This window comes from Vicugna pacos, chromosome 12 (genome assembly GCF_048564905.1).
Source record: "Vicugna pacos chromosome 12, VicPac4, whole genome shotgun sequence".
NCBI lineage: Eukaryota > Metazoa > Chordata > Mammalia > Artiodactyla > Camelidae > Vicugna > Vicugna pacos.
Window position 1 is genome coordinate 56,748,090 of NC_132998.1, and position 9,603 is coordinate 56,757,692.

At 49.0% G+C, this 9,603-nt stretch overlaps 1 long non-coding RNA gene across 1 annotated transcript in view; it reads left to right on the forward strand.

Annotated features, from left to right (window-relative positions):
- Window positions 1-9,603, forward strand: part of LOC140700504 (uncharacterized) — a 28,433-nt gene that overhangs the window by 7,530 nt on the left and 11,300 nt on the right. The gene's annotated exons all lie outside the window — the stretch shown is intronic.

Below are 9,603 nucleotides of genomic sequence, written 5' to 3' on the forward strand. Positions count from 1 at the left end.
CGTTCTCCCTATTTTCCAGGTGAGGAAACTGAGGCACAGAGAGGTTAAGCAACTTGCTAGAGGTGACACATGAGCAGAGATAGGAGTCAAACCCAGGAAGCCTTCTAGGAAATAATAAATGTTTGAAAAACATTGTCTTAACTCAGAGACGGTTGTCTCTGTGTCTGAGAGTGGGCTGTGCACAGGAGCACCTTTTCACCCATCTCTGCCTGTTTCAATTCTAGGCAGGTTTCGAGACTCGTCTCTGATACCCCCTCCTTCCTCCAACCCAGCAGCCCATGTCCTGTCTACTTCTGGACCCTTGGCGAGGAGAGGTGGCCAGTCTCTCCGCCTGGGCTCGGGCCCCCTGCTGTCCCCTCCGGGCCCTGCCCCAGTAGTTATTCCCTGGGCCTTCCATTTCCTCCGCCCTCTTGCCCCCACCCCCTACACTGCCCAAATTGTTCCCAGTGCTGAGTTGGCAGGGCCGGCCCCTCCTCTCTCCTGGCCCTCTCTCTGTCTTGCTCAGTGACACCCCTTCTCCTGGTTCTCCATCTGCCCCCCGACCATCTTTCTCCAGTGCATCGGAGATGCTCCCTGCAGTGAAGTAACGACCCTCAGGGCGGTCAGCCTTCCCTCCAGGCACTCCACGCTGAGTGCACGCAGGCTTCCGCTTAACTCCCTCCACAGGCCACTTGACGAGGCTGGATCTGAAATAATCCAATTCCTTGCCCCTTCACTCTCGACACCACCTGTTGCCTCAGACATGCTTTGCAAACTGTAAAGTGCCGGACAAAGTTAAGGGCTGTCACTCTTAACTGTGATTGGCTCCCTTCTGAGGTCGGTTCCCAGCCTCCTGCTCCAAGTATTCTTGGGGCATGTCGTCAGCACCCGATCGTGGCATCTGTGTGTTGGCATCTGGCAGCCTTCAAACAGGCTGGGAATACCCAACAGCCGTTCAGAACGCTGAGTCGAGGGCCCTTTTCCAGATGGAACCACGGAGATGAGCACAGGCTGGCGCGCGTGTCGCCTCCAGGCCCACCCGCCAAGTCGGTTGCTGTAAACAGGTGTGAACGCCTGGAGACGCAGGCATGTTTCGCTTCAGAAAAGGGAGCTGGTGGGACCCAAGCCACCCTCTGGACTTATCACAGTGTGGCGGGGCTATGTGCCCGATGGTGCCAGAGGCCCAGAGAGATGGACTTTTAAGTCACCAGATCTGGGTTCTGAGTCTGACTCTCAACAAAACGATGGCTCTGGTCCACCCTCTCAGTGAGACGACCCTCAGTTTCCCCACAGAGAGTTCTAACATCTTGCTTGTTGGGGAACATCTTAAAGATCTCATGAGGAAAAAGTGAAACAGTTTTGGGACGTGTGCAGTGAAGACTAGATACCATGTCATGTGATGTCATCCCTCAAAGGGCTGGCACGTCACCACTGTCATAGCTCTATCCTGTTCTCTCAAAGTTTAACAGCTGGCACGTCCATTTTCCAGAGGTGGAAACAGAGGCTCAGTCAGATGACTTGAAATATGCTCCCGACACCGCATGGCTAGTGAGAAGGGAGAGTGGAATTAGAATTCATAACCGCTCTCTCCAAATCCAGCTCCACTGCTTACTCTCTGGGGGACCTTGGGAGGCCTCATGAGCTCAGATAAGCCTCTGTTTCATCATCCGTAGAATGGGACCAAGGACCTACCTCAGAGAGCTGTGAGGATTAAATGGGATAATGCACATAAAACACTTGATGTAGCCAGAGTAAACACCCAGCAAATACTGGCGGTTATCACCACTCTAGGACATGCTGTGACTAATGAATCAATGAATGAGTGAATGAATGACTTAAATATACTTCTGCCATCTGCTGGGGCATAGAAAGCTTTCCTTATAAGAAACCCAAGAAATGAAAGCAATTTCCTTTAAATGGAAATAAAGCACCATAGATTGAAGCAGTTTATGGTGGCAGAAGAATTGGCCCTCACTTCCTCTGTGTCATTCACATTCTCAAAGGCTCTCTCCCAAAGCAGAGAAAGGGCCGGCCCCCCAGCGCAGACCATCTGCGACCATCTCCCTGGCAATGCTGACAAGGTGGCGTTTTGTGATGAGGATGCAAGAAATCTTCCAATAACTGACCCTCGGCTCCAGCAAAAAGCTTTGAATTTTGCAAAACTGCTGGGGCGTAGCAATTTCTCATCTGGCGCTGGCTCACCCGGCAAGTTTCCCAGCCATCCCAGACTGGTCTCTGAAGCACTCAGCCGAACTAATTGCCCTCTGCTCATTTCTTGAGAGTTAACAGATGTGAGCATTGGAGGAGAGGGTGACAAGTGGCCTGGGACATGGAGGAGCTGGAGTAGTAGAGGAGGGGGCCGGCTTCTGGCTGGAGCACAGCCAAGTCTGCACCACGGGCCCCGCGGTGAATATAGAAAATGTTAGGATGTTCAAGGGCCACCACCATCAGAGGAATTTCCACTCTGGTCCCTCAGGCAGCTGCTTCCCTGCTGCATCCTGCTCTCAGTTGCAGACACCTAGCTACTTTTTCATTTGTGTCCCTAAATATGGGATGCACATCAGTGCTGATGTGGGCAGAGGAGGGTAGTAAGTCCAAGCTTGGGCTCTGGGGTCAGATAAACCAGGGATCAGCCCGACTCCAGCAATGTCTTGTTTTGCGGTTCGCCTGGTAGCAGACCGTGACCAAGGACTTGAGCACAATGTTTTCCTGTGAGCTGATTCCTGGAGGTACCACTCAGAGGGGTGGGGGGAATACGAGAGGGAGGGGAGAGGAACCCGGAGGGCACCCCACTAAGCTAACTGCCACTGTGGGCAGCTCAGCCCCGCTGGGGACTCCGGGAGACTGTGTGGAGCCTGGCTGGAGTCACTCCAGCTCAGCTGAGGAAGCTGGCGAGTTCCTACCCGACCCACCATCCGGCACCGGTCAAGGGCTGCGCAGCTGTCACCCTCGGCACATCCGCCCTGCCCTGTGCGGGGGCTGGTGTCCACAGCCGGGAACAACAACCCGGGACAGAGCGTCTTGGGTCTTCAGGGTGAGGGGTGGGGGCACCTCTGTAACTGTGTGACCACACTCCCCAGCGGTCATTTACCCCGTCTCTGCCTCAGTCTCCTGATCTGTTAAAAAGGGATAATACTGACCACTCGGGATTGGCGCCAGCCTTCGGGGACGGGAGGTGCAACCCACGCAGCAGGGCGAGTGTTCAGCAGAGTTGCCACTATTACTGTAGTTCGTCCCCCGTGTTTCTGGGAAGGCCCTTCTCCTTTTTCTTAACCAAAGAACTCCTATCTGCCCTTCGAATGCCCAGCTCAGATGTCACATCTTCTATGACACCTACTTTTCTATACCTATTAGTGTCCCAGGGCTGCCATAACAAACGACCTCAAATTTAGCAACTTCATATGACAGGAATTTATTCTCTCATAGTCCCGGAGGCCAACAGTCTGACGTCTAGGTGTCAGCAGGGCCGTGACCCCTCCAAAGGCTCCAGGAGAGAATCCTTCCTTCCTTTTTCAGCTTCTGGTGGATGCTGGCATCCTTGGCTGCATGCCTGCCTCTGCTGCCTTCATCTACACGTGAGCCTCTTCCCTGTGTATCTTCTCCTTTTCTGTCTCTTATAATGACACCTGTCATGGGGTTTAGAGCCCACACTAACCCAAGAAGATCTCATCTCGAGATCCTTAACTTAATGACATCTGCAAAGACCTTTAATCCAAATAAGGTCACATTCAGAGGTTGCAAGTGGACATTCAACCCACTATGCTACATTTTGTCAATTTCCTTTAATTATGGTTGCATCGGTTCGAATTACATCTGCAGCATGTACTCACCACAGCAACTTAACCAAATAGGGGTTTATTTTCCTCCAGTCATGAATACTCTCAAGGCTGGCAGCCTCCAGGCTGGTACGATGGCTTCAAGGAGCCAGCAGGGACAAGACTCCTCCTAGCTTTCTGATGGTACCGTCTCCAGCTGGGTCTTGAATCCTCATGGTTCTAAGAAGGCAGCTCCATCCTTGGACCCAAGGCTGCATCCAAGACAGGGTGAAGGAGGAACGCAAAGGCCAAAAGATTAAGGGCATCTGCTTCTCCAGAAGCTTCCCTGTAAGCCCCACCCAGGGGTGTGTGTTCACGTCTCCTAGACCGAGACTGTGTCCCCGGGTCAGGTGAGTACCTTTCTCAGAGTATGTTGCTGTCCTGCGCCAGCCATGGGATTGTGATAGAAAGAAAGAGGTGAGAATTAGTGATATGTAGGCAATTAGAATGAGTAGGCAAATTATAATACATAATATAATTTTTATACATTATGTATAAATATAATGTCACCTGTAAAGAATTAAAATTCACATCACAGCTCTTTCCCCATGTTGTTATGTAGAGTATCCACAATGTCTAGTTTGAAGGACACACCAGAGTGTATTTGTGGATGACCCATAACTTTTCTCAAACTCGTCCATCCTGGCTTGGTAGCAGCCCCCTTTCTGGACACCAGGGCCTGGCCCCGAGGGAGGGGGGGCCAGGATGTGGGCATTCAGGTGAGCCCTGAGTGGCATCAGGCGTAGCAGGAGCAGCAGCTGGCGGTGGTGCTGTTAGTAGGAGTCAGCGGTGGGGCCAGGAGGTGGTGAGCACAGCAAAGGGACAGCGGAAACCCGCAGGAGGGGCAGTAAATGAACCTGGTGACATCAGCACGTCAGAGCCTTCCTGAGGTGGCATTCTGAACACTGAGTCTGGTCGGGAGTGAGACTATAAAAAGAACAACCTGGAAACTTCTCTGTCTCTCTAGGATGTGGCACCCTCTTTGGATCCATCCATGTGACATCTGTGCTCAAGAAGTATCTGGTGGATGATTGATTCAGTAGGGTAGCAAGCAGCCAGCAGGCAGTTAAGCAGATTTTAATGGCCTGTAAGTAGGCTCAGATCACAGCATCTCAGAGTTAGAAGGAACACACTGTCTAGGGAAGCTTCCTGCTGATGCATGAGTTCTTTCAGCAAGTTCCCTCATCTCCACTTGCATGTGTCTCATGACAGGATGCTCACTGCCTCACAGGACAGCCTGCCTTACTGCCTAGCAGCTTGAAGTGTAGACAGGGCTTCCTGAGGCGCAGTCAAGAGCTGTTGCCTTGGAAATCCCCCCAGCTGGTCCTGATTTGGTGCCTGCAGAGTCACACAAAATAAGCCCAATTCTTTTCCAGGCTACAGCCCCTGCCTTTAATTATGGAAAGGCTTAACATCCTCCATATGTTGATGCTTTGCTTTCTTTTTCACTTATGAATGTTTTTCCTTGTTTTATGTTTATTTCCTCTGCAAAGATGTATAAAGCACCTCCTTTGTGCCAGGGATTCTGTGAGGTTCTGGGGTCACAAGGGTGAACGAGAGAACCATGATTCCAGTTCTTAGGAAACAGAAAAACCAAATGGGTCAGATAGGTGATGATGATGGTGGTGATGACGACGATGATGATTGCGGTGAAATCCACATGGCATGTGATGATACATAGTGCATTCACAGTCTTGTGCAGTCACCACCTCTCTCTAGTTTCAGAACTTTTTCATCACCCCGAAAGAACACCCCATACCCATTAAGTGATTAGTCCCCATTTCCCTTTTCCATCCATCTCCTGGCAACCTCAGATCTGCTTTCTATCTCCATGGGTTTCCCTATTCTGGCTCTTTCATATAAAAGGACATTTTGTGTCTGGATTCTTTCACTTAGCATAATGTTTTCAAGGTTCATCCATGTTGTAGCATGTATCTGTACTCTATTCTTTTTTATGGCTGAATAGTATTCCATCATATGGATATACACACTTTGATTATCTGTTCATCCAGGATGGACATTTGGGTTGTTTTCACCTTTTGACTATTGAAGAATGCTGTTATAAACATTTATTTACAAGTTTCTGTGTGGACCCGTTGTCAATTCTCTTGGATATATATCTAAGCTGGATTTCAGGAGCATGTAGAAATTCTATATTTAAGTTTTTGAAGACCTACCAAACTGTTTTCCACAGTGACTGCACCATTTTATGCTCTCAGCAGCAATCCATGATGGTACCAATTTCTCCACATCCCTGCAAATAATTCTTATCTTCATTTTAAAAAATTACAGCCATCCTAGTGCATGTGAAGTGGGATCTCACTGTGGTTTTGGTTTTCATCTCTAACGACCACTGATGTGGAACACCTTTTTCTGTACTCGTTGGCCATTTGTATCTATTATCTGGAGAGAAGTCTGTTCAAGTCATTTGCCTATTTTTAAATTGGTTTGTGTGAAGCTTAATTTTATGTGTCATCTCAACTGGGCCATAGGATGCCCAGATGTTTGGTCAAACATTATTTTGGATGTGCCTTTGAGCGCATTTTCGGATGAGCATGACATTTAAATTGGTTGACTGAGTAAAGCAGATTATCTTCCCTAATGTGGGTGGGCCGCATCCAATCAGTTGAAGGCCTAGATAGAACAAACAGGCTGGCCTTCTTGTGCAAGAGAATTCCTCAGCCTGACTGCCTTTGAACTGGAACACTGGCTTTTTTCTTGCCTTCAGATTGACTGGAACTACACCATTGGCTCTGTTGGGTCGCCAGCTTGTCTATTAACCCTGCAGATCTTGGAACTTGTTAGCCTGCATAATTGCATGACCCAATTTTTTCTAGTAAATTATATATATAAATTATATTTTATATAATATGGAGATATACACATATATAGAGAGGTATCTCCAGTTGACTCTGTTTCTCTGGAGGACCCTGACTACATCAGGTTGTTTGTGTTTTTTTGTTGCTGAGTTGTAAGACTTCTTTATATATTCATGACACTAAACCCTCACCAGATATAGGAGTTGCAAATATCTCCTTCCCATCAGGAAGATGGATTATGAAATGGATTAGGTGTGGATGGAAGCACAAAGCTGGAGTCCCTCTGAATGGAAATTCCACAAGCACAGGCCTCATCTGGTTTATTTATTGTAGGATCCCCCTCCTCCCCACTGTGCCTGCACATAGTAGATGCTCAGTAAAGGGTCATAAGTGAAAATGAGCAAGTAAACTTTAGTGTTCAGGAGGAGCAGAGAAGGCTTTCCAGAGGCAGCCTCATTTGGCTGAGGATTGAAGCTTTCATAGGACTTAGCCAGACAGGGAAGAAACAGTGGTCCAGGCTGAAGGCGTGGCCTATGGGAAGGCCCAGAAGAAAGAAAGAACTTGGCAATTTCGAGGAATGGAGCATCCTGTCTAGCCGGAGCAGAGAATGTGGGGATAACTGCAGGGCTGGAAGATTGAGTTGGGGCGGGGGTGATAGGAGAGTGCTGGCAAGGCAGTGAGAGAGGAGAATGCTGAGGTTGGAAGGGGTCAGACACAAAGGGCTTTGGAGGCTGTTAAGGAGTTTGAGGACCTCTGAGAAAGAGAGAGGAAGCTCAAAGCAGTGAAGTGTTAATGAATGGCTGGAAGCCATAGGAAGTCATCTCCTGCAGAAGATGCAGGGGAGGCAGGAGGACATGGGCTCTGGCTCTGGATCCCGGCTCCTCGTGGTTTGAATCTTGGTTCTGTCCCCTATCAGATGAAGACTAGGGTCAAGCAAATGGGGCTTGACATCTCAGCCAAGATACTTACGCTCCATTTCCTCATCTACAAAATAGGGATAATGAGGATACCCTGGTTTGAGTGCCACCACACATAGGGCAGCCTACCCTTGGCCCTTGGGAGCCTCAAATCTGATCCCCATCAAGCCCCAGATGCAGACAGACCCTCTACCCCTTCCCTGAGAAGGTGCAGGAAAAGTGGAAACAGGTAATTCAGCTGAGGGCCCATTGGAATGCGGTTTGGGGTCCAGGCTGGCTGCTCAGGCCCTTCTCTGGCTGGACCGATGGAGGAAGAGGCAAGGTAGGCAGAGAGTATCCCACTGCGAACCGCCGCCCACAAACGGCCTCCTGATTCCTATATAAGGCTGAATGTCAGATTCACCCAGTTCGAATGTTCCCCGGCTACTGTCCCTGCAGGGGCCCTGGGGGCATTTTTACTGTGAGAGGCTGAGCCAGGAGACTGAATGCTCTGGGAAGAGTTCTCAAAATTACTATGATGACTCAGGGGAATGCTTCTAAAGTGCTTGGCTGTGTAGGGCACAGTAATCATTCAAAAATTATTTGTTGAGTAGATGAATAAATGTTTTCAACATCCATTTTTCTATCTTCATTTTTATTAGCTGTGGTTTGGGCAAATTATGTAACCTCTCTGAACCTCAGTGTTTTTCACTTGTTGTCTTCTTTGGAGGGTCATGGTCTGGATTAAGAGGTGGTGTACACAAAGCATCTGGCACAAAGTCAGTGCTAAAAGGAGGAAGAGGTAGATGTGGATGGCTGCTCTTTCCAGCCCCAGAACTGGAGCCTGGCACAGTCATATTCTCCAAGCCTGTGGTTGAAAGAGGAGTGACTTTCCCCATCCATCCTTCCCACTTCTGGTCCTTCCTCACTGCCTCCCACGCCCCCCCCCCCCACCACATCCTTTCCCTGTTCTTGGACATTGAATCCATCATTCAGCTCTCTGTCCACATGCAGGCTGCTTATCAAGAAGCATTCAGGAATCGATTCTCTGGCTCCTTCTTGCAGCCGCACACTTTCTCCCTACCTGCTCCCAGCCTCTCCCAGACAGAAGGGAGACAGCGATAATGAGTGAGGCTCCCCTGAGCATATCAATGAAGAAAAGGAGTCATGGTCAGCTGATGAGCAAAGTGAGAAGGCTGCGCAGAGGCTGGTGATGAGCTGCTGGGGGCTGGATAATGTTTTCTGTGTGACTGGCTCTGCCTGTGTCCACAGATGGACACCATCCAGAATCAGGGTGCCCCCATCCTTGGGGTCACAGGGACTGGTTCAGAGAGGGATGTAGGCCCAGGAGGGGGCTACCAGGGTTGGGGTTCTGGCCCCACTGCTTACTAGCACTGTGATATTGGGTAAATACATCACTTCTCTGTGCCTCAGTTTCCTCATCTATACAATGGAGAGAGTAACAGTCCCCACTTCACAGGGTTGTTGTACAGATGCAGTCACGTAAAAGGGTGCAGCACAGAGAAAGTGCTCAGTAAACATTAGCTTGTGGTATTAATGGGACTAAATTTGGGGCCGTGGAGTGATTGTGAAAGAGAAGCTTTTTTTAAAAAAAAAAAAACTGAAGGAAAGAATCTTGCCATCAGAGTGGAGAACCTGCCTGGTAATGAATTCAGCACAAAGGAAAGGAGTGCCCAGAGATGGGGAAAAGAGAACTTGATCCTGATGAAATCACTGGAGTTCCTTGATCCAGCTATTCCTGAAGGTCTACCCATGGACTACTCAGAAACATAACTAAGTCTGTTTTTTCTTCCTTTTTGGCTTGAGTTACTTTGAGTTGGGTTTCTATCATGGGTAACAAAAATAGTCTTAATGAGTATCCATCTGTCCATCCATCCAGTCAACCAGCCAGCCAAAGTCCTAGCTATGTGGGCTTAGATACGTCACTTTCCTCTCCAAGACTTAGTTTCTGCATCTGTAAAGTGGGAATTTCATCACCTACCTTTTGGGTGATTTCAAAGATTGAAGGGCAATCCAAGTAGGGTACCATGCTTAGTACCAAAGGCAGAGGAGGGGCTCAGTAAATTTCCCTTC